The 24,778-nt window shown below is 44.0% G+C and overlaps 1 pseudogene across 1 annotated transcript; it reads left to right on the top strand.

Moving 5' to 3' along the window:
- The first annotated feature begins 147 nt into the window (after window positions 1–147).
- LOC310867538 (cholesterol transporter ABCA5-like) lies at window positions 148–16,117 on the top strand (annotated as a pseudogene). Its single transcript, XR_014571068.1, has 21 exons — window positions 148–187; window positions 1,753–1,911; window positions 3,214–3,314; window positions 6,742–6,879; window positions 7,007–7,120; window positions 7,743–7,913; window positions 8,314–8,427; window positions 8,971–9,108; window positions 9,967–10,035; window positions 10,145–10,236; window positions 10,672–10,795; window positions 11,953–12,058; window positions 12,163–12,254; window positions 12,544–12,708; window positions 13,264–13,339; window positions 13,773–13,867; window positions 13,967–14,086; window positions 14,745–14,897; window positions 15,018–15,097; window positions 15,286–15,341; window positions 15,716–16,117. The product of XR_014571068.1 is annotated as a cholesterol transporter ABCA5-like (transcript).
- The last annotated feature ends 8,661 nt before the right edge of the window (window positions 16,118–24,778 follow it).

The raw sequence follows: 24,778 nt of genomic DNA, 5'->3' as shown, positions 1-24,778 counted from the left end.
AAACGGGTGACACGGATACTGTAGTGTAGTCTCGATAGTGTTTGTGTGTTGTTGAGTCTTGTCCACCATGGCGCTTAAAGTGTGTCAGACTACAGTCAAACATGGTGGCTATACGCTCCGTGGCTGTAGAATATCACAGAGTAATGCATGGAGAACAAGATTGCGGTGGCACTTTGGTCGGCCCAAGGTAAAGGTTTTTCACTTTGTTTACAATGTGCATTTATTAAATTGTAGGTCTCTGTTGCAGAGTCATAGGAAGACTTATTAGACCTAGAATGTCTGTGATCATTTATATACTAAATATAAAGTAAGTACATTCTGTATACATGCACAGACATAGATCGATCGGTTGCACTTGCACCCGCTCCTGGTAAAAATGAAACATAGGCTACGCTGCATAAATGTGATAAATGGTTTGTATTCAACCCATTAAATAATTCCAAAGACGTGGAGTGAGATATTGTCCTCTAGTTTCACATCCACGTGAAAGTTCTGGCACAAAACGTGTATTTAGTCAAATATCTCCACTTTTTCACGAGATGCACACGGACGGTTTTCTCTCCAGGCCAGAGGCCCGGAATGATCCATGGACTGCAATCCTGTTGATTACCACAAACTTCATCACTGGCCAATTGTGTGCCCCAAACATGTGCGCTTCCCTGGTCAATTGGTGATGACGTTTGTGGTGATCAGAGGAAGTTTTGATTAATTCAGTCCATCATCATTCCGGGAGAACTTACGTGAGGTGCCCGTGTTTTATTTAATTGTATTACTTTTTTCGTATTGGGAGGGCAGTATGAATACTGGACAACTCACCCCGGTGAGTTGTCTTCACTTTATGACATGGCGGGGTGAGTTGTCTGTACTTTCCGCTGGGGCTGGAGTTGGTAAAGGGAAAGGACGGACAGCTCACCCCGAAAGTCCAGACAACTCACCCTGGTGAGTTGTCTTCACTTATATTAAGGATAAATGGGAAATATTCAGTATATAAAAGCGCTCAAAGGGTATACATATTCAGACAACTCACCCAGAAAGTGAAGACAACTCACCACAAAAGTGAAGCCTGCTCAACCCAAAGTGAAGACATCTCACCAGGGTGAGATGTCTGTTGAGTTATCCGGACTTTCGGGGTGAGATGTCCGGACAACTCACTTGGAGGTGCAAAAAGGGTGAATTGTCTTGTTACCCTGTGGGCCCCCCACCACACGTATAAACTGTACTTTTTGGCCAAAAAGGGATTTTGTTTCCACTGGGAAAAAATACTTTTAGTAACTCCAATGCGCCCTCTACCGATATTGCCCAGAGAACTGCCTCATAGAGAATATTTTTTCTCTGGTGAAAAAAAATCCCTTTCTGGCCAAAAAGTACCGTTTATACGTGTGGTGGGGGGCTCAGAGTGCGTCCACTAAGGAAAGTAGGCTTTCTAATTACACAACTCGCCTTTGTTTGGGTGAGTAGCAAAAACGTTATTTTTAAATATGCTAAAGAGGAGAGGCTGGTCTAAGTTCCATGTGAGATTTAAAAGCGAAAGTAGCATAGCCAATGCAGGGCAGAATCGTAGAAGCATTGGCTATGGACCAGAGCTAGGTTAAAATGGAGTCTTGGATAGCTCTAAGTTAATTTGTCTATATTTATTATATAATATATATATATATATATTAATTATTTATCCCCCTGTGAAAAAAATGCGCTTCAAGTCATTGGCTGTATTAACACGCATGTCTTGTTTCTCTTACTCTCTCTCTCTTGAAGCGACTTCTCAGGCCGGTGAAAACGAGCCCAACGCCACCGACGCCAGCATCGTGACGGAGGTGAGTGTCGGGCACAACGCCACCGACGCCAGCATCGTGACGGACATCGTGGCTCGCACATGCAGGGACCTGCAGCTCTACCGGCCCAAGTCGGAGAGCGGTGAGTTAAGGTCCCCACACACCGCAATCCATGATGCTTTACAGGGCAGGAAAAAAATGGCATTGAAACTATAGATTAAATTAAAACAAGCAAAAACTGCAACATTAAAGGCTCATACATAGTCTGGATTTTCGGTGGTGGGGTGACCACCGAACTACAACATGACGTCACAAGCCGCGGTGAAGCGCAAACCACCGCCACCGCTCCAGCCCTTCTCTCTGTTTTTACTCACCACCACCACTCAGCTCCGGTGGTCAGCTCACCACCGGAAATCCAGACTATGAATAGGCCTTTAGACAATTAAACAATGGCAACGAGTAAGACTATTTAAAACAAAACTGCAGTAAATCCAGCAGAACAGTGAATACATGAATAAGAAGTAAGAACACAGAGGTTTTAAAAGCAAGAGTGTAGAAGTAGGTCTGCTATGTGCTTTAAAAATGTCTACAGAGGCTGCCTGTCGAAGGTACAGTGGGAGTTTGTTAAACTACAGAGGCTGCCTGTCGAAGGTACAGTGGGAGTTTGTTAAACTACAGAGGCTGCCTGTCGAAGGTACAGTGGGAGTTTGTTAAACTACAGAGGCTGCCTGTCGAAGGTACAGTGGGAGTTTGTTAAACTACAGAGGCTGCCTGTCGAAGGTACAGTGGGAGTTTGTTAAACTACAGAGGCTGCCTGTCGAAGGTACAGTGGGAGTTTGTTAAACTACAGAGGCTGCCTGTCGAAGGTACAGTGGGAGTTTGTTAAACTACAGAGGCTGCCTGTCGAAGGTACAGTGGGAGTTTGTTAAACTACAGAGGCTGCCTGTCGAAGGTACAGTGGGAAATGTCTATTACACACTGTATATCTCTGCTGTCGGGAGGAAACCTCATAACTCCAAAATGTTCATTTTTCAGGAAATATAAAGAAAACCATATATTTAAAAAAAAGAAGCAACGCTGCCTCATCAAAGTGTTGTAACTTTATATACAGTATTGTCAATTACTTCCATGCGAGGGGGAGAGCTGGTGGAGTTAGTTGCTTTAGCAGACAGGGCCAATGGAGTTAAGAGGTTTTGTCCAAAGCACTTTTTACCACTTTCCATTGGTTCAATATTTTCGAAACAACACAGATGTAAAGGGTGTTCAATAGCACTGATTTATGCTATACAAAAATCAAAAAAATTGAGTAATGAGGTTTCCTCCTGACAGCAACGAAAATGGACCCTTTCATAAAGGTCTAGTCACCTGCAGAGTCACGCTGTGAAAAGGTGTAATCCCCCCTAAATCTGATCCCATGTGCTTCTTGCTCTGCCTCCGTCCGTAGGATGGTATTGGATCGACCCTAACCTGGGTTGCACCAGAGACGCCATCAGGGTGTTCTGTAACATGACGACTGGAGAGTCGTGTGTCTACGCCCGAAAACATGTCCCCCTCCCAAACCATGTCCTGGATCAGGCCAAATGATCACAAACCCATCTGGGTTTCCTCAATATACGATGGATTCCTCGTGAGTCAGGACACACCTTTCACCTTCGGTCTTGTGAGTATTAAGATTCCCATGTGAACTAAATTGACATTAAAAGGATCCCTGGCTAATAAGACTAATATGACTTAAAACATTATACTTGCCCTCTACAACTAAAATAAAAACACCTTAAATATTGTATTTCTTTTCATATATAGAGAATCTTTCACTCAATGGGAGCTGATCCTGTCGCAAGTTGATGATGTCATATGTCCATGTGGTCTAGCCCTATGGAATGTATGGAGTGCATATGCTAATAAAAACTACTTTATGCTTCCTAAGGATAATATGAGCAGCAAAGCAATAAAAGGACCTATAACATAACATTCTACTTTTTCAATTTATTTTGTGTTTTTGGGGCTCTGATATGTGTTTTCTATCCTCACAAATAACCAATTTTGAAAATCAGGCTTTCATATCATAATATGATATGAAAGCCTGATTTTCAAAATTGGTATATGGGTGTTTTAATGGAAATCACCATTATATTATATTCCATAGGCCTGGCCCACACATGGACATATGACATCAACTTGCGACAGGAGCAGTTCCTATTGAGTGAAAGATTCTCTATTTATGAAAGAAATAAAATATTTTACCACTCCTCCCTTCTTATCAACCACTCCTCCCTAAATGGTAAATGGTGCATTTATATAGCGCCTTTATCCAAGGCGCTTTACAGAGATTGTGCATTACATTCACCCATTCACACACACATTCATACACCGATGGCAGCGGAAACCATGCAAGGCACCAACTAGCACATCGGGAGCAATTAGAGGTTCAGTGTCTTGCTCAAGGACACTTCGACAGTAACTCTGGGGGAGCCCGGGTTCGAACTGGCAACCTCACGGTTACCATCCAGGCACTCTACCCCTGAGCCACCGCCTCCCTCCTTATCAAACCCACCTGCCTTTCATTATCACCCGACCAATCCCCGGTGCAATCAATCACTACAGTATAAATACGCCTGCGATCTCTCAACCAAGTTGTTTGTTCTGCTCCACGACAGACCAAACATGGGTTGTGAGTACTGCACCTGTAAATCGGCTATTTTCACTATTCTTCAAATTTGCCATCCTCCTCCACCACAACCTCCTCCTTCCGCCTCGATTCTCTAGGAATCCAGGGGGGGGCAGTGACGGACTCATTCTGTTTCAATAAACTGTTAATCTTGAGCGAAGGTGTGGTCTCTTACTAGTGCATGACGGTGTAGTGTGACTTTCTTCTGATGTGTGTGTGTGTGTGTACAAAATAGTATACAGTCGTTCGTAAGCCATTTTTACAACTATGTATGGAGTGACAAAATGTAACGCACTTATTTATTTTCAAATTGTATCCCTTTTAATTTCAACTAAACCTGTACACAAAACACTTAGCATCACGTGTGTGTGTGTGTGTGTGTGTGTGTGTGTGTGTGTGTGTGTGTGTGTGTGAGACACATCATTATGTCGAAAGACTTTTCGACGGTCACTGTGTTTTCCTCCCTCCGTATAGTTCAGCTATGGAAGTGCTGGAGATCACCGTCTTTAATTAATGATATTGATAAAAAAAATCCAAAAATGTGACTGCTGGTGGAAGTTGCGTCACACACACACACACACACACACACACACACACACACACACACACACACACACACACACACACACACACACTAGAGGACACAACAACTGCAGCACCAGGAAGAAGGGACAAGGGCCCAGGAAAAGGTGACCTGGGCCATGTAGTAACGGGGTAATGAGGATAGAGGGCGGTATATACCCATGCCAGCATGGATGGTCTGAGACACACTGTTTACAAAATACTGTGAAAGCAGGAGATGAAGGGTAAAAACACCAAAACGGGTTCCCGTTCTGAAGGGTAAAAACACCAAAAGGGGTTCCCGTTCTGAAGGGTAAAAACACCAAAAGGGGTTCCCGATCTGAAGGGTAAAAAACCCCAAAAGGGGTTCCCGTTCTGAAGGGTAAAAACACCAAAAGGGGTTCCCGTTCTGAAGGGTAAAAAAACCCAAAAGGGGTTCCCGTTCTGAAGGGTAAAAACCCCAAAAGGGGTTCCCGTTCTGAAGGGTAAAAACACCAAAAGGGGTTCCCGTTCTGAAGGGTAAAAAAACCCAAAAGGGGTTCCCGTTCTGAAGGGTAAAAACCCCAAAAGGGGTTCCCGTTCTGAAGGGTAAAAACACCAAAAGGGGTTCTCGATCTGAAGGGTAAAAACACCAAAACGGGTTCCCGTTCTGAAGGGTAAAAACACCAAAAGGGGTTCCCGTTCTGAAGGGTAAAAACACCAAAAGGGGTTCCCGATCTGAAGGGTAAAAAACCCCAAAAGGGGTTCCCGTTCTGAAGGGTAAAAAACCCCAAAAGGGGTTCCCGTTCTGAAGGGTAAAAACACCAAAAGGGGTTCCCGTTCTGAAGGGTAAAAAAACCCAAAAGGGGTTCCCGTTCTGAAGGGTAAAAAAACCCAAAAGGGGTTCCCGTTCTGAAGGGTAAAAAAACCCAAAAGGGGTTCCCGTTCTGAAGGGTAAAAAAACCCAAAAGGGGTTCCCGTTCTGAAGGGTAAAAACCCCAAAAGGGGTTCCCGTTCTGAAGGGTAAAAACACCAAAAGGGGTTCCCGTTCTGAAGGGTAAAAAAACCCAAAAGGGGTTCCCGTTCTGAAGGGTAAAAACCCCAAAAGGGGTTCCCGTTCTGAAGGGTAAAAACCCCAAAAGGGGTTCCCGTTCTGAAGGGTAAAAAACCCCAAAAGGGGTTCCCGTTCTGAAGGGTAAAAACACCAAAAGGGGTTCCCGTTCTGAAGGGTAAAAAAACCCAAAAGGGGTTCCCGTTCTGAAGGGTAAAAAAACCCAAAAGGGGTTCCCGTTCTGAAGGGTAAAAAAACCCAAAAGGGGTTCCCGTTCTGAAGGGTAAAAACCCCAAAAGGGGTTCCCGTTCTGAAGGGTAAAAACACCAAAAGGGGTTCCCGTTCTGAAGGGTAAAAACCCCAAAAGGGGTTCCCGTTCTGAAGGGTAAAAACACCAAAAGGGGTTCCCGTTCTGAAGGGTAAAAACCCCAAAAGGGGTTCCCGTTCTGAAGGGTAAAAACCCCAAAAGGGGTTCCTGTTATGAAAGGTAAAAACCCCAAAAGGGGTTCCTGTTCTGAAGGGTAAAAACACCAAAAGGGGTTCCCGTCCTGAATGGGTTAGTGAGAATAGCCAATCTACATGCTCACAACACGTCGCAATGCACTGTACTGTAGATCGGCTATCTTCAATACTTTTGTGTGACACTGTATGATGATGCATACATTTATATAAAACAGAAAAAAACCTAAAACCTTTTTACTACCTTTCAACAGGGTTTCCGGTACAGTGTGGCGTTCAACAGCACCACGGTACACTCACTGCCGATGGCGGTCAATGTCCTCAGCAACGCTCTCCTGTGAGGCCTCAACGGCACCGGGAAGATCCGAACCTGGACCAAGCCTTTTGACTATGTGAGCATTCCCACACACAGTTTTAACTAAGACACATCATGATCTATCAAATGTCATTTTTACTTGTGTTACTTATGCAGACCTTGGTTCAACGCGTGATGTGTTATGGAAATGATTAATTCTCCAGCAAATCCCAGAAGCCACGTCCTACGCCCTGGTGTACATCGAGGCCATCATACTTGGCATGCTGGCGGCTGGAATGCCAGCCTACTTTGCCATGGAGCACACCCGGGACAGAGAGGTACGTTCATGATCAAGTTAAACACTTTGTTCCTTTCATTGGGGTGCTTTTCAACCAGTGGTCCTTGAGGGGGTTCCAGGTGGTCCCCAGCTAAATGATGGAGAGTTGTTAACCAAATGGACCCTTATGGATCTTTAAAGGGACATTTCACCGCTGGAAGAAACTGCAGTCACTCAATGTTAATAGTATTTGTACTAGTAGATAACAGTAGCATAATTTGAAATGTGTACCCTAAAACAATGGAAGTCTGTGACTGGATTGCTGAATTCCTACAATGCCCATAATGCTTTAGTGCACTTCCCCTCCTTGTGGAGAGGGGGGAGGCTGTATGGGGGTGTGACTGTAGTCCAGGCAGGAAGTGAGACCAAATTTTCATGACAGGTGTTTGGTCATGAACATGGCGTCATGACTAAAATATAAAAAAAATATAAATATTACACACATAAAAATCCCAGGAAAGTTTTTCTTGTGTCCTAAACATCATTAAAATAAGCTCTGATTGCAGTGGCCCTTAACTATTGAGAGCGTGAAATGAATCCAGATGGACCCTTAACCCGTCCACGGTGCCCTCAGCCTTCCGGCGTGGTCAGATTGAGTGACCTTAACCTTGTTGTGTTTGTAGATCAAGTGTCGCTCCACGCTGCGCATCTCTGGCATGGTGCCGTCAGCCTACTGGTGTGGCCAGGCAGCGGTGGACATCCCCTTCTATTACCTCATCCTGTCCGCCATGACCGTCATCCTCTTCTGCTTCCATACTGGCAGCCTGCTCACCTCCAGCAACCTCACCGCTGTGGTGAGTAGCAGCACCTAGTGGCGGGGGTAAAGTACTGACCAAACAATACTGCAATGTAGAAGGAACTCTGTTAACAGGATAAAGTCCGGAATGAGTAAAAGTGCCAAACCTATTGGTATAAGAAAAAGAAGCTACAGATGCAGAAATGTGTGCATTGTTTAGACATCAAGGGAGAATATAAACGATGGATTGAGCAGCCCCGAGGGTTATTATTAGACATCTTGACTGTGATGAATTACGTGTGTTAACAAAAAAAGTGAGGCTCATGCTCATGCCTGGTAACTTGCAGCCGCCAGTTAGGCAATGAGTAACTAAACTCGCCGAGCGAGACGCCAAGACTGACGTGAGACACTCATTGATGGGTGCATTGCCATGATATTGCCTCCTCCTCCTCCCCCAGGTGTTGTGCACGGTGGGCTTCGGCCCGGCTATGATCCTCTTCACCTACGTGGTCTCGTTTGGCTTCGCCCGCGTCCAGAGCAACAGGGACTTCTTCTCCGTGGTCTCCATGATGGTGAGACTGCAATTTATGACACGTTCAGAAATACCTACAGAATATTGTTAAAAAAAAACATACACTGGGGTGACAATCCACTGAATAATTTCCGATGTTTTAGGTGTGCGTAGTGTAGTGTCTGCTTCCCTGGTCCAGCTGTCATTAATTAATGTGTTGTCCGTCATGTTCTTTTAACCCATTTTGACCTGAGATCAGATTCTAAAAAATGTCTGTTTGAAAATGACAGTTTTCTAAAAAAGCTATGTTTCTATGTCAGTCGTTCTTCGATTCTTTTTAAAATAGCAGACCTACAAGCTCGTATAGTGCGCCATGAGCTTGTAGATCTGCTATTTTTCAATAGCTAAAGCATAACATAATGCTAACACCAAAAGGGGTTCCCGCCCCAAAATGGGTTAAAGGTGTGTGTATTGTCTGCTTCCCTGGTCCAGCTGTCATTAATGAATGTGTTGTCCGTCCTGTTCTTTTAAAGGTGTGTGTAGTGTCTGCTTCCCTGGTCCAGCTGTCATTAATTAATGTGTTGTCCGTCCTGTTCTTTTAAAGGTGTGTGTAGTGTCTGCTTCCCTGGTCCAGCTGTCGTTTGTCAACGACAACCCGAGCCTGACGCGGAACCTGCACAACGCGCTGTGTTTCTTCAACCCTCTGTATCCTCTCATGGGCTGCCTCAACTGCATCACCAAGGTAGGCCCGTTTCTCAGTCCCTCCTGCACCGTTTTACTGTGTATTCATCAAAATCGACACACTACACCTTATAGTCAGTACTTTGTTATACAAGGAGTATTGAAAATAGCTAGGGATGCACCGATTCTTGACCGATACCGATGTTTAAAATAACTATTTATCCGATAGCCGATACTGATATATTCAAATACATATTCAATACAAGAAACGAATGTTCAGCTTGGTAGGCTACAGATAAACAGCACTCCAACATAGCCAACGCAAAATGCATGCTTATAAACAACAGATAAATATCAGCTACTGCCATCGGTTAATGTCAGTTCCGATAATTCCGATAACGGCAAATATCGGCAGATATGTGGCCGATACATCGGTGCATCCCTGGCACCCCTGGCACACATACGCCTAATTTATGCCTCGTCGTATAGAGAGGAAAAAAACGGCCAAATATCGGCCAGTATTGTTGTTTTTTTGCCCAGATTTCCAATATCGGTGATATCGCCGCCGTTGATCGGCTGTTGCCGATAATCGGCCGATCCCTAGCATATGTGTTCAAAGCAAAGATACATCATTTATTTATAAGTATTTTCATACAACTGTTTTTCTTCATAGTAGAGTATTTGTTAACTAAAGCAAAATCAGTGTGGCCAAGTGCAAATCTGCCAAACGCATAATGTAGCGCTTAGAAATAAAGGACAGAGTCGATTTCCGGTGGTCCCCCAAACTGTTATTTGACACGTGTGTGTGTGTGTGTGTGTGTGTGTGTGTGTGTGTGTGTGTGTGTGTGTGTGGGAGTTAGAGAGATACATTCCCAGACTGTACTACAGACCCTCTGTGACGTCTGTCTTTCTCCTCCAGGCTACCTTCCTGCCGTCACTCTACGAAGAGAACTTCCTGTGGAAGAACCTGCTCATCGCTGTCGTGGCCGTACGTACAGTACTGGTACACTACATCAAAACATAGACAACACGTGCTGTAGACGGACACTGTGTGTGACTGTGTGTGTGTGCGTGTGCGTGTGCGTGTGCGTGTGCAGCCCTATCTTCAGTGCATCCTGCTGCTGTTCCTGCTTCGCTGGCTGGAGATCCGCTATGGAGGAAGGACCATGAAGAACGACCAGTTCTGCAGGTGATTCTGTACATGTCGTTTAGACAAATCTTAACACATTTATGAATGTACTTTTAAATGGCTGTTTATTTACCAATGATTATCACTTCACAGCCCGACAAAAGCAATTTATTAAGAATAAAATAACTATAAACCAAATTAGAGTGCTTATTTCCCTTTTTGAGGGGTGCTAACCCCCCAGATGCTTTGTCTGTGTGTGAACACAAACATTGGCTGATGATTGGCTGATCACCCCATAGCATGCCATTTGATTGGCTGAGAAAAGTACATAATGAGGATAAAGGTGAGGGCAGAAAAGAGAAGACGCCAAAAAGTGATTGGTCGAATGGCATTTGGGATGATTTGATTGGTTTAGCACGGAATGTGATGTATGATGATGTATGACAAGAGCGCCCACTCTCACTCACTTCACACACGTGTGATTGTTTTTGTAAGGATCTCATCGAAGGGGAAGACCAAAGTGGAGAGGAACCCAGAGGAGGGGCTGAAGGAGGATGAGGACGTACAGATGGAAAAGGCCAGGGTCAGGGAGGCCATCACCTGTCAGTGCTGTGAGGAGGTAAGGCGTGCTTGGCAAATGACAGTTTTCTGAAAGTCCTATGTTTCTACATCAGTGGTTCCCAAATAATATCTGTGTTTGGCCACCGACCCCCATCTCAACATATGTTGTTCCAGGGACCTCCCAGAATACATTTTAGAGTTAACCCATTCTGACCTGAGATCAGATTCATACGAGGTTTCCACTGGACACACACTGGTCTGATTAACCCATTCTGACCTGAGATCAGATTCTAAAAATGTCAGTCGTTCTTCGATTTTTCAAAAAATAGCAGACCTACAAGCTCGTATCGCGCCACTCGGTGGCGCGATATGAGCTTGTAGATCTGCTATTTTTCAATAGCTAAAGCATAACATGATGCTGACACCAAAATGGGTGCCCGTTCAGAATGGGTTAAACACGTTCGCTGTGGAAGAATATACATTCGAAGATTTGCACCACATTTTCACGATAAAATAACAAAAAGCAGATCTACAAGCTCATAGTGTGGCACTCGATGCAGTGCCATGAGCTTGTAGATCTGCTATCTTTCAATAGCTAAAGTATAAAATAATGGTTAATGTGGTTAAAGGAGCATTCAGTGATTTGGGTGATTTGGAAAACCACCCAGTCCGCCCCGGTAACAAAATGTGCACATGCACACGCTCTACAGTAGGGGGAAGTGCAACAGGCCAACAGCATGAGCACCAAGTCCCGCCCCCACTCGATCATTATTGGAGGAAGGCCCCTCTCATCCTGATTGGATGAAGGCTTTGCCACCCGCCACCAAAACTGAAACTAGGGCTTTTGACCCCAGGGGCTCACTGGGGACAGGTATGAACTCCTTTATAATGGTCAGCACACTCTATAGTAGGGAGGATTATCCAAAAAAAAGTGAAATCACTGAATATACCTTTAAACTCTAAAGTGACACAGCTGCGTTCCAGTGAGTTTCTCAATTTCATACGGCTTGTGCACTCAAGACAAGCAGTCAGTTACTGTGAGAAAGTGTACCGATCTTAATGTTTCTCACTACATGCCCATGCACTCGATTGATCCGACCACTTTTCTTTTTTTAGACTTTTTCACCTCTAAAGCGGCATTACAGTGTGTGCAGGCTGTGCTTTATCCTACAATCTAATCTAATTCATGTAATCTAATATATCTCCTTTTCTCAGAAACCCGTGGTGGTTGTGAGCAACTTGAGGAAGCAGTACAAGGGCAGGAGGGAAGGATTTTCTTTGAAAGTGGCCACGAAAAATATCTCTTTCTGTGTTCGCAAAGGTACGTTCAGAGGACCACACTGTCGTTAGCTGCCTGATAGACAGACATGTTGCGCATATTTCACAATTCCTGATTCACTAATGTTGTCCCTGATGTTCCTTCAGGTGAAGTTCTTGGTTTGCTGGGGCCAAACGGAGCGGGGAAGAGCACTGTTATGCACATGTTGGCTGGTGACACAGACCCTACGGCTGGTCAGGTATTGTCTTTTCAAAGATTTGCGCTCCATTTTCACGATTTTTCAAACAATAGCAGATCTACAAGCTCGATGAACCTCCCTCCCTCCCTCCCCACTAGGTGCAGATGGGTGACTAGTACAGTACAGAGTTGAAATGATGAACCCTCCCTCCCTCCCCACTAGGTGCAGATGGGTGACTAGTAGTACAGTAGAGTTGAAATGATGGACCCTCCCTCCCTCCCCACTAGGTGCAGATGGGTGACTAGTACAGTAGAGTTGAAATGATGGACCCTCCCTCCCTCCCCACTAGGTGCTGATGGGGGACTACAGCACAGAGTTCCGTCCCGTGGACAATCCCCTGGAGCACCCTGGAGGTCAACCCTCTGTGGCCCAGGATCACCTTACAGGAGCACCTTGAGATCTACGCTGCCATCAAGGGCATCCGGGCACAGGAGGTGCCAGGTATCATTGAGCGGTATGTTGTTAATGCCCCGCTCACTCACTGGCACTAATGGAACTATCCATTTTCCTCTGCAAAACTGTCTTCATCACAGGTCTGTCTGTGTCAGTGGTTCTTAACCAGTGGTCCGGGGACCACCGTTGGTCCTTGAGGGGGTTCCAGGTGGTCTCCAGTTAAACTTAAATGATGGAGAGTTGGTAACAAAATGGACCCTTATAGATCTTTAACTCTTGAGAGTGTAAAATGAAACAATTTTATGCTCTCAAGAGTCAAATGATTGTCAAACATCTGCATTACTTCATTTAAGTAATTAGAGAACGTAGAAGAATTGTTATTTTGATCAACATTTGCCTGTTGTCTCCTATGGCAACGACATCAATACAGCTTGGAAATGTGTACAAGATCTTATCCAACGACAACAAAATATTTTGTGTGTGAGAGGCTAAATCTCATCAAATGGTGGTCCGTGACATCTAATGTTGAATAAATAATGGTCCTTGATGTGAAAAGGGTTGAAATCCACTGGTCCATGTGGTTTGCACTTAGTGACAGGTGTTCTTTTCTCTCCAGTGTTGTCAATGCTCTAGAGCTGAAGGACCACCTGTACAAGCAAGCCAAGACACTGTCTGCAGGGATCAAGAGGAAGGTGAGAAGAGCTTCTTCCCGCTAGCTCTTCTGCATAGAGTGTTACTTCTTTTTTTGCTCATCAAGGTCCTTTTTTTAAGGTTTTTGCATTATACACAAAAAACGACAAAATGCCCTCAGACCTGTAAAACAAAACCCATCAAAAACAAGACGAGAACAAAACATGCGTGGTATAAATAAAATGTCCAAGTTGTGCGACATCTGTGGACATCTAATAAAACATTATTTTACTCCCACGGCCATCCAGACACCTTTCAGCTTTTGACCTCTAGAGAAGACAAAATAATTTATTTTATTTGTTCATTGTGTACAATTCATTGAGTTCTTTTGAAATTGTTTTTATTTCAGCTCATTTCCCATGTGCAAATTCACACATTCACAGATTAATCATTGCTGTATTTCTGTGGCTGACCCGCCTGTTGTCTTGTTTCCAGCTGTGCTTTGCTCTGAGCATGCTGGGTAACCCTCAGATTGTGTTACTGGACGAGCCCTCGACAGGCATGGATCCCAAGTCTAAACAGTGCATGTGGTGAGACCATAAAAGTTCTTTAAGGAAGGTGTCCAGATGTTGACCTCTGTTGTTACCAACTCTAAAAACGGCTGTATTATCTCTCCCTCTTGTGTGCAGGAGGGCAATTCGTGCTGCTTTCAAGAACAAACAGCGGGGAGCCATCCTGACCACCCACTACATGGAGGAGGCCGAGGCCGTGTGTGACCGCGTAGCCATTATGGTGTCTGGTCAGCTGAGGTTAGAGCATCATTGCATGTGTAACAGAGTGGCTCACAGGTCTAATATCTCCCCTATGGTGTCTGGTCAGCTGAGGTTAGTGCATGATGTGTAACAGAGTGGCACATAGCCTCAGCCTGATGTCTAATAATAACAAGTCTAATATCTCCCCTGAGCCATAATATGCAGGCAATTGCTTTTGGCTTAGTGGTTAAGACGTTGGCTTTCCGACGCAGGAGACCCGGGCACGATTCCCGGGTGTTACAGACGCACACAAGCGTGCCGAACACAGCCGATCGAGTATAGGTTAAAGTATCTGAATCGGGCTTAACAGTTGCAGGCATGCTTTTGTAAGATGGAATGAACTCCCCATTGCAATCAGAACTGCAGACATAGCGCTCTATAGTGTATACTCATAGCCTCACTGTACAGATATTCTACTGTTAGACAGATGTTAGGTTCTTAGCTTGTTTATGATTCTTGATGACTATGTATTTGATGTAATTACCATGTGTTGTTCTTGCTTACTGTAAATCGCTCTGGATTAAGAGCGTCTGCTAAATGCTTAAATTGTAACATACATGCTGTAGCTCTCGGTTGGTACGTAGTTAATTTGGCAGCATGTTAAACTTGTCGTGGTTTTAACAGAGATAACAACATGAGCATTTCTCTCTGTCAGGTGTATCGGCTCCATCCAACACCTGAAAGGGAAGTATGGCCGAGGCTACAGCCTGGAAGTGAAGCTCAGAGAGGAGCTGACAGGTCTGCAACAAGTGGCACTGCTGCACAAGGAGATCCTCCGAATCTTCCCTCATGCTGCCCGACAGGAGAGGTGAGACCAAGTCCTAATTTATGTCATTATATACTGTATATAAATTAAATATAACTTTGTATGTGTGTGTCTGTTTTCTAACCAAAATTGTCTTCACTTTTATTCGGCACCGTGTTGCAGCTTTGCCACGCTGATGGTTTACAAGATTCCCATGGAAGACGTTAAATCACTGTCCACGGCAGTCTCTCAGCTCGAGAGTGGTAAGTGATCTCTCTCTCTCACGCACACACACACACGCACGCACACAAACACGCACGCTCGCACTCACACAAATGTACACACATACACAAACACATTCATTCACTAGTCATCTGGCTTATGCGTACCGACTCAATTTAATGGATATTTTGATAGCTAAATCATGTGTGTCTTTTCTTTTCACCTCCAGCAAAGCAAAGCTTCAACTTTGAAGGGTACAACTTTTCACAGTCTACGTTAGAGCAGGTACGTTCCAGTTGTTCGGAGACGTCCGATGTGGCGTTGGTTGTGTTGTCCGACTATTACTAACCCTAAATCTAACCATAACTGTAACCCTAATCTCATTCTTAACCCGCCACGTAAGTCCCCTAACCTCACATCAGTCTTAACCGGCCACGCAAGTCAGTTTCACAATGTTTCCTAATCGCAGCTAGTATACATGCAGTAGCCTGCTGGCTCCATTGCATTCAAGTGATAATAACCTACTGGTGATTATCAGTTGTTAACAATAAAAGCGGGTGTTTCAATTAGGTCAACATCACCTGTTGCAACGCTCGCTAAACCTCCTCTCCCCCTTCCTTCCGCTCCTCCCTCCGTCCGTCCGTCCGTCCGTCCTCCAGGTGTTCATGGAGTTTGCCAAGGAGCAGGACAACGAGGAGGAGGAGGTGGGCTCTCAGAGCACCACCTTCCAGTGGCAGAGGCTGCGTCAGGACGGCCCCGCGCCCACCAACCACACGGACAGCATCGTACACCAGCTGTGATCCCCCGTCCACCCACCAGGGGGATGGCGGCGGCCATCAACTAATACTGACCAGCCGGGTGCAGCTGCCTGCCAGCGGGGCACGACCACATGCTAGCACTACTCGCCCCGCTCCACACGCGCCTAGCACCCACCACCCCCTCCGTGTGGACGAGACACACCTCTTCTTCTACGGGGCTGGACCCTGGCTGGAGGGGATGGTGACGGTATCACTACATGGGGCCGATCTGTGTGTGTGTGTGTGTGTGTGTGTGCGTGTGTTGGGGTGGTATTAAGGCTCCCTGTCTGCGGGGCTGAGGTGCTTGCGTCGTCTATAACCTGTGTATTTGTGTGTTTTCTGACTTGCACTGACCGTGGAGCCTACAGACGATTCACTAACTAACGCGATACCTACTTTTTTTATTATCTTCACGCGGAGTTGGGTAAAATATATCTTTGCTGTCGTGCGTGCAGAAACCTCATATCTACATATTTTAGGTTTTTGAGAGTTTTTCTTCCGTAAATTAATGCCCTACTACTTGATCATCCTAAGCATCACACAAAAGCTGCAAAAAACTGTTTTCCACCCGATCGAGAAAATAAATATATATATAAAGTGTACAGTACATGTGTGTATGTATATAAATACACACACGATAATTTATAATTTGTAAACCTTTCCATCCATTCTCCACATTACAGTAAGCGTGTCAGCCATTGTTTTTGTGAAACTCTATAGTGGTTTATTCGTAGGTGTTTATTAAAAAACTACCAGTAGTGGGAACCGTTCACTATGGAACCAAAGCAGCACATTTCTAAACTACACACTACAGACTCATACACTACACACTCATACTCTACACACTCATACTCTACACACTCATACACTACACACTCATACTCTACACACTCATACTCTACACACTCATACACTCCTGTGCACACTAGTGTGAGAGGCACTTTTCTTTGTCGTGTCGGTAGCATGTGGATAAAACTGCATAATATCTCTAATGCGTTCGCACGGGCAGATGCAAAGATACAGTCTACCAACTACCATTCATTGTCAATGGAAGCCAGCGACGTGAAGCTACCAAGCAAATCTGACGTTTGTAGCTGCTGCAAAAGATACAAAGCTAAGCTGAGCTGGGGTCAACTTCCAGATGCAAAGCTACAACTGTAGCTGCAATTTCATTTTTATAACCCCTCCCGCATTTTTTCACCCTGTTCCGGCTGACAAAAAACTTGACTTCTAGTCCGTTTCCATTGTTTCCAGTGCATATTAATAATGCCTAGGTCCAAAAGGGCTCGCAGTTGAGACTCCATGCTAGATTGTTGTCGCTGATTTTCAATCATTACGGACGCACGTTTGATGACCTCAAAGACCATCTGAGCAACAGATGTACAAAGCAACAAATATGCTGTGATATTTGCATCTTTGCATATGCCTCGTGTGAACGCCCCGCCAATGGGAGGAGGCAGAGTGCATATGCCCATTTGCTGCACAGATGCATGAAGCATACCGTTGTGGAGGAGAGATGCCATTTTATGTTGTACAGGCATAGGAGGCCTTAAGTATGTTTCACCAGTTTCAATTGAAACGGGCCTCAACAAAATAATGATGTCATAGGTATGTGGGGGCCTCATATTTGGTCTTGAAACGGGCCTCCAGATTCCTAAGGCCGCCCCTGAGAACACACAAACACACCAAGCTGGCCATAGGGGGCGCTAGCTCCCCTCAAAGAGCCAGAATACAAAATGCTTGTCATTCAGCCTCACTTTGAGTTGCTCAGTGGACTGTCTCTCACACAGCGATATGGAGAAAAATATCACACCCGCGTGACGTGAGCGGCACTGTTATCACCATACATCACATTCCGTGCTCAGCCAGTCAGCTTGAGCAGACACACGCTCGCGCGAACGCACATTATCGAACATGCGCGCGCCCGCGCGCGCGCACACACACACACACACACACAGCCTCAAAATACAACACAGCTCAGTGTTAGGGAACGCTGTAGCAATTTACAATTTAGGCATTTAGCAGACGCTCTTAATCCAGAGTGACTTACATTAAGCAAGAACAAAAAAGCATGACATGTAAGCATCACATAAAAAGCATTTATCATGAAACATGCGTAAGCTAAGAACGTAACAGTGGAATATCTATATAATGAAACTATATTATAAACTATACATATATACTATGCTATACGTGTGGAAGACCCATAGATCCATAGACCCCAAGGTAGCCGCAATTAAGTAATAAATATAGCAATAGAGTTCAAAGGTTGCACTAATTGGCGTCGTTAAGGCGTGCATGGCAACAGTTTGTGTCTCGTGTGATTTCACACCAGAAGATATAAGATGATGCACCATGTTGAAAATGACTGTAGACGTCGAGAGAGAGAAGAGAGACAGACAGACAGACAGACAGACAGACAGACAGCGTGATGTTGTCTTGGACCGTTTCCAAAGCACCAGGACCAAAGCGATTCTGGCATGGTGCTGTAGCAGTGAGAAACAAACTGTATTCCTTTGGAGGCTACGGTTATGGAAGGACCTTCAACAACATGCTACAGATGGGTGTCCATGTCTTCAACACAGTGTCTTTATGCTGGAAGAAGTTACCTCCAGTGGAACCAGGAAGAGGAGATGGTGACCTTGAGGTTCCATCCATGCACTGCGGCCACACAGCTGTGTTGGTTGAAGATACAGTCTACATCTGGGGAGGGGATCCTTACTGCAATGTTCTTTATGCATTTGATGTTGACTCCCACAGATGGTTCCAACCCAGGGTTTCTGGGACTGTTCCAGAGGCGAGGTGGGGCCACTCAGCCTGTGTGTTGGAGAAGGTCATGTTTATTCATGGAGGACACACCAAGCTGACTGGATACACTAATGACATGTACAAGTTGGACACCAGCACAATGGTCTGGACTTTAATTAACACCAGAGGAACTCCACCTCCTGTTTCACACAGTCACTCTGCCACCATCGTCGGAAAAAAGATGTTTGTATTTGGGGGCCGTGTGGACCAGGGGGTCTACAACAGCATCAGAGTGTTTGACACAGAGACAAACGCCTGGCTGGACACACCTTCTGCACAACTTCTACCAGAAGGACGCTGGTGTCATTCAGCATTTATCTACAATGGAGAGCTGTACATATTTGGTGGCTGGAACGGTAACCGCTGCCAGACCTTCAATCATGTGTGGAAAGTCAGTCCAGAGACCTTCTCCTGGAAGAAGGTTGAGCCCAAGTGGAAAGGACCATGTCCAATGCGTGGTATGCGCTGTTGCATTGTGGGAGATCATATCATCCTCTTTGGAGGAACAAAAGGAGCTCACACTATCTCTGATGAGCTGTTCATCTTAGACTTGAGTCCTAGTCTTAAGACGTTATGTAAGCTAGAAGTTATTCAGTACGCTCTGGACCAATCAGAACTCCCACACGACATCAGGTGGGAACTGGCAGCCATGGCAACAGACGACAACAGACGACAACAACAATAACAACCGAGACCACATTCCAGACGAAGGAACAGCAGAAAGATCAAGAAATGATGGATCAACATCTCATCCCACCTGATGGTGAGTCACCTCTCAGCATCACTTACTGAGAATCAAACCTCAGGAGACTCTCCAGACAGGCTCTCTAACCATTCAGCTAGGCATCAAACAATGACAATTGTTCCGTCCAACACAATGCGGTGGAACACAAACCTGTATGACAAACCAAACTGAACACGGTGGAACTCTCTTTATTGTATATTTATTTCTATGATCTTTTTTTTATTTAAAGGACCTGAAAGGTCTTGGTCCTTTATTGTTATTGTTAGGTTTTTTCCTTCTCCTTTTGCCAAAAAAATAATAATCGCGAAACTCGGCCTACAGAAAAAAAGACTATCTGGTACACATCAAGCTAAAAGGAATCAACACACCAGCACGCCAGAGACTAGAATACTTCAAACCCAAACAAATAGTTAAAAATAGAACTACAAAACGCATGTTCGAGATTAAACAACAGATAACAGCCAGCACCAGCAACTGTGTTTATTTAATCTTACAATATGTCGGAGAAACGAGTAAAACAATAGCTACAAGGCTGAGACAACACAAATACAATATTAACAATGCAAAAAAGACAACTAAAAGTATTGTTCAACATTACATGGCACATGGCATTGAAGCTCTAAAAGTATCTGGACTTCAACACAATCCCAACTGGACAGTATAGGACAAAGACGTTTTAATGGAAAACAGTGGATTAAGAACCTCAACACGGATTTTCCTGGAGGTTTAAACATGCCAAAATATTAGACAAGTTGTTTTGATTTTGTACCAAAACTTCACAGCCATATACATGCTAAACACAGCCAACAATCAATGGAAATCAGACTTTGAATATAGGGGACAAATTAGCACATTCCACACCAAGCCAACCTGGGACACGAAGCAAGAGTGTACAGTGCACTGAAGTCCCCTCAGTCAACCCCCGCCACTCTTGGCCCTCTCTCTCTCTCTCTCTCTCTCTCTCTCTCGCTCACTCACTGCCTTGCTCTCTCCCACAATGTTAATGTTAGTAAAGTTACACCTATTTTATGTAAATAACATGGTAAAATGTGCAGCATTGGGAGGTAAAGGGGAGACACTTTAATTGTGAAGGGACGACAGGATGAGGAAAGGTGTTGTTGCTAATTGTCGAGAGTAATGGCTGCATGTGATATTGAACAGTCAAACTATTTGTATCAATATACGGCTGTATCAACAAAATAATTATGTCATAGGTATATGGGGGCCTCATATTTGGTCTTGAAACGGGCCTCCGGATTCCTAAGGCCGCCCCTGTGTACAGGAATAAGAGTACCCCTTCTCACAGTACTTCCCCCCCCCCCCCCCCACCCCCGAGAGTGTCCCCCAAATGAAGTACTGGTGAACGCCTCACGGCTCAGCAAAGATGTCGCTACTTTTGTTTTTCTCTGAGCTTGGACATCATTTCCTCTCCTCTTTCATTACTCCCAGCATGCATGCTGAAGAAGGAAGTCTTTTAGAATGTGACAGCTGGACATTCATTGGGTGATGTTTTATTTTGGACATGTGCCCACTGCCCCGTGGCCTTTCTCTCTGTAGGTTCAGAATTTAAATTGCCTGATAATGTAGTCTAGATAGAATAATGCACTCCAGTAGTACATGTAGCACGCCATTCTCATCAAACACTCGGCACGGGCACTGACCTCAGACGTGGCAGGCAGCTGTGTCACATTTGAATCAATATATGTATGTATGTATGTATGTATGTACATACGGTAATTGTATGTATGTATATACATACAGTAATTTTCTCAAGACAATATTTTAAAAGGTTTTTTTTTTCTCAATCAAGTTTTATGGGGCTGAGGATATTTCTGACCTTAGATTGTGAATGTATATGTTGGGCCTCCAAAGAGAAGGGCGGGAGTGGAGTTGTTGTGGCTATAACTGCATAATAATACTGGTATGGAAAGAAATCTATGGAGCTCCAATGTCACTTAAACCTGATTTGTACTTGGTTGTGTGCCGGTGCCGTGCACCGAAGATGGCAGGGCTACAAGCTCACAACGTGTCACGTTGAGATGCGTTGTGAGCTTGTAGATTGATGTTTTTGGTGCGTGACACCGTAAAGGCCTATTCATACTCCAGTTTTAGGTGATAAGGTGACCACCGAAAGCTACAACATGACACTACGCCGCGGTGACAAGGGACTCGCAGCTCACCCAAATGCATCTCTCTGTTTTTACTAACCAATGTTTCGGTGATCACCTCATCACCTAAATGGATTATAACACAGGCTTTACACTTTGGTGCCACTTTTATTCACCATTTGTTAGATTCCTCTCTAGCCTATTTAGTGTGTTTATTGTATACAGTATGTATGTTTGTACAGGTGGCGACTATTTGCGTGGGGGTGAGTGGGATGGTAGGGGTATACCATATATGCCTGTATATGCTAGTACTACCAGCCTGTATAGATACCGAAAATGCATTTTTGGTGCAATATCTGCAACCCGTTGAATTGTAATTTAACCTAACCTATTATTATATGCAGGTGAGAGGAGGAGTAGGTGTTGTTAGGAATTTCAAGTGTTAAGTATTCACTTGAATGAATCTGTTTTTTTACACGTGCTGCATTTGCCAGTCCTTAAAAAGTATGACAATTATTGCCTCTGGCTTTCCGCAGGAAATTGCAGCAGAGCAGACACGATTTACATTATGAAGTGGCGTCCATTTGGTTCCATTTGTACAAGTGAGTGAATTTGGAAGCTACAATCAATACGTTTTACGTCCTGTCACGACTTATAGAGAGGTAGTAATTGAAACGGTAACCTGGTAATTCGAACCTGCGGTCTCTGGGAAAACCAAACAATCTACTGCTCAGACAAGAGGGAATCTGCCCTTGGCCTGCTGGGACGATATTGAGCTTATTAGCTTCAGGCAGGGCTGCTTGTGCTTCCAGACACCACCAGGGTCTACATTTCTCAATGGAGTGAATGGACCACCTCCAACCACTGCAGATGTGCTAGAATAGATATTGTATTAATGTACTCTACCATAGAGATTGGTTTAAAAAAGAAAAGAAAAAAAATATATATACTGTAATTTTTTTTATTAATTAATATAAGTTCCGGATCGCAGCTTTAACACTAACGATTTTACTGTGTACACACCTGTCTCTTAAAGCTAAAAATCTTTCTTCGTGCATCAAACTCCCAACATTTCAAATGCCAACACTGACTTGTACTAGTTGTCCTAGTATCCTAAAAATCATTAATTTAAGTCTGGGTCTTTTTTTTTTTTTTATAATTATTACAAGTGTTTGGGTTAAGTGGTTTAGAATGTCTTTTTGTTTAATGGATTTTATGGGCTCTTATTTTTATTTTATTTTTACTGTCACTGATGAGCGAAGAGAAGCAATTTTTACTACCCTTAACCACTTAACCCTTATATACTTGTTGTACATCAAATAGTGAAAGCTATTTTAGCCGAATGTTCGATTATTATTTTCCCCCGAATGTTTGCCTATTAGGACAGGGACACTAGAATGCATGTGGTTAGGCATCCCATTGTGTCATGCTGAAGTCATGTTTTAGCACATTTTCAAACAAGTTGTCTGGTTATGAATATTCTGAGAGGGATGTTTGTCTTCAAACATATTGCTTTTTTTTCTTCAATGTTTTATTTTCTATTTTGGAAACATCTATTTAAACATTTGTACTAATTTGTCACGAGCTAGTTTGTATCAAGTTAATATAACAGAGGTGTTTGGGGGACAGTTTCCAAAAGATCATTTATTTAACCTCACACACACAAGTGAGGAAGTTGAATGACCTTTATTTTACTTGAGATATGTATATATATTTTTGCACACATGTAGCCTTGTGCACTTGAATGTGGCACATACATAGAGTAGACCAGTGGTTCTCAAAGTGGGGTGGAGGTCCCTAGCTAAATGATAAGATAGTATAGCAACCAAATGGACCCTTATGGGTCTGTATAACTCTCAACAGGTCCATTTGGTTCCATTTGTACCCTCTCTGAGTTAAATTTACATTTATTTTACAATATAAATTGGGGCCCCATAGATAGAAATAGGGATTTCTATCATTTCTACATATAATGGGGATTCGTAGCCTAATGCATGTCAAATGGGGTTCCTTGAAATTAAAATGGTTGAGAATCACCGCTAGAACCGTAAAAACTTCTCTAATGGGGCTCCTTGACATAAAAATGTTTGAGAACCACTGGAGCAGACTAACTTTCTTACAGTTGGGTTGGTATTTGCGTGTGACTGGGATAGGTGAGAGATGGTTACTCTGACAGTGTACACTACATACAGATACTGTGTAGAAGATACATGCATGGGGTTATCACTACAAACATTTATTTAACATGAATGTTGTCAACTACTGCAATATCCATGTGTTTGTTGTGGTTTTAAGTGTCATTCGCAGTCAAATGTAGCCATCTAAAATAACATCTGCTTTCTTTTTGCACTTTTCTAATACCGGCTACCAGATTGGAAAAAAAAACATATATTTAAGCCTAGAGTCTTTCACCTGGAACAGATTTTTGGCTCTGTATATAATTATAGACATTTGATATGGCAATCTTTGTTTTTGTTTATTTCCTGGTGGTGGTATAATTGCACTATTTCTGGGAAATGTTAAACCTTTTCTGTATATTATGCAATCTTTGTAAGATTATTTATGCACTGATTTTACTTTATAAAGACTGTGTGGTGTAGCAGTGTGCTGTGATTTGCTCCTACAACGCCCCTATTGAAAATGAACACAGACAGGTCGTCATTAAATTCTCCCCTACCCCTATGCCACATTCTCATGAATAAAATATTAAATAAAATATAGTCTTTATCTTTTTATTATAATTATTACTTTTTACTCGGTCATAGTGAGTCAATTGTTTGAATTGTGTCCACCAGGGTCATCAGACAGGTATCCCCTATTTTATAAAAGGTAGGAGGGACCTGAAAGGGGCTATAGGTCATCAGGGGTCCTTGCACTGCAGGGTTTCGGTAGCAAGGCCACTCGCCCTTGGCGAGTGGTCTTGGCGACTCGCCAAAAAGTTAAGTCCACTCGGCCCAAGCAGAAGGCCATTCGGCCCGGGGCGAGATGACTTCCCCTTTTGGCGACAAGTCTTCACTTTTTGGCTAGTGTTTTCTTCACTTTCAGCAACTGCAGCCTTTGCTAGCTACTGTGCTAAAGCAACAAAAATAACACTCGGACAACCCGCCCCGGAAAGTGAAGACTTCTCGATCAAAGGGGAAGGCCACTCGCCAAAGATGAAGTCCACTCGCCGAGGCGAGAAGTCCGGTATTCAGTATGCCACACCTCACTTGAGTGGCAAGATAGCAAATCTTAAATGTTAGGCTTCAGGAAGGTACTTTCAGA

This window comes from Protomyctophum parallelum, assembly GCF_964188405.1.
Source record: "Protomyctophum parallelum genome assembly, chromosome: 12".
Classification (NCBI taxonomy): domain Eukaryota; kingdom Metazoa; phylum Chordata; class Actinopteri; order Myctophiformes; family Myctophidae; genus Protomyctophum; species Protomyctophum parallelum.
Note: the sequence above shows the minus strand (reverse complement) of the source record. Positions and strands in the feature narration are given on the sequence as shown.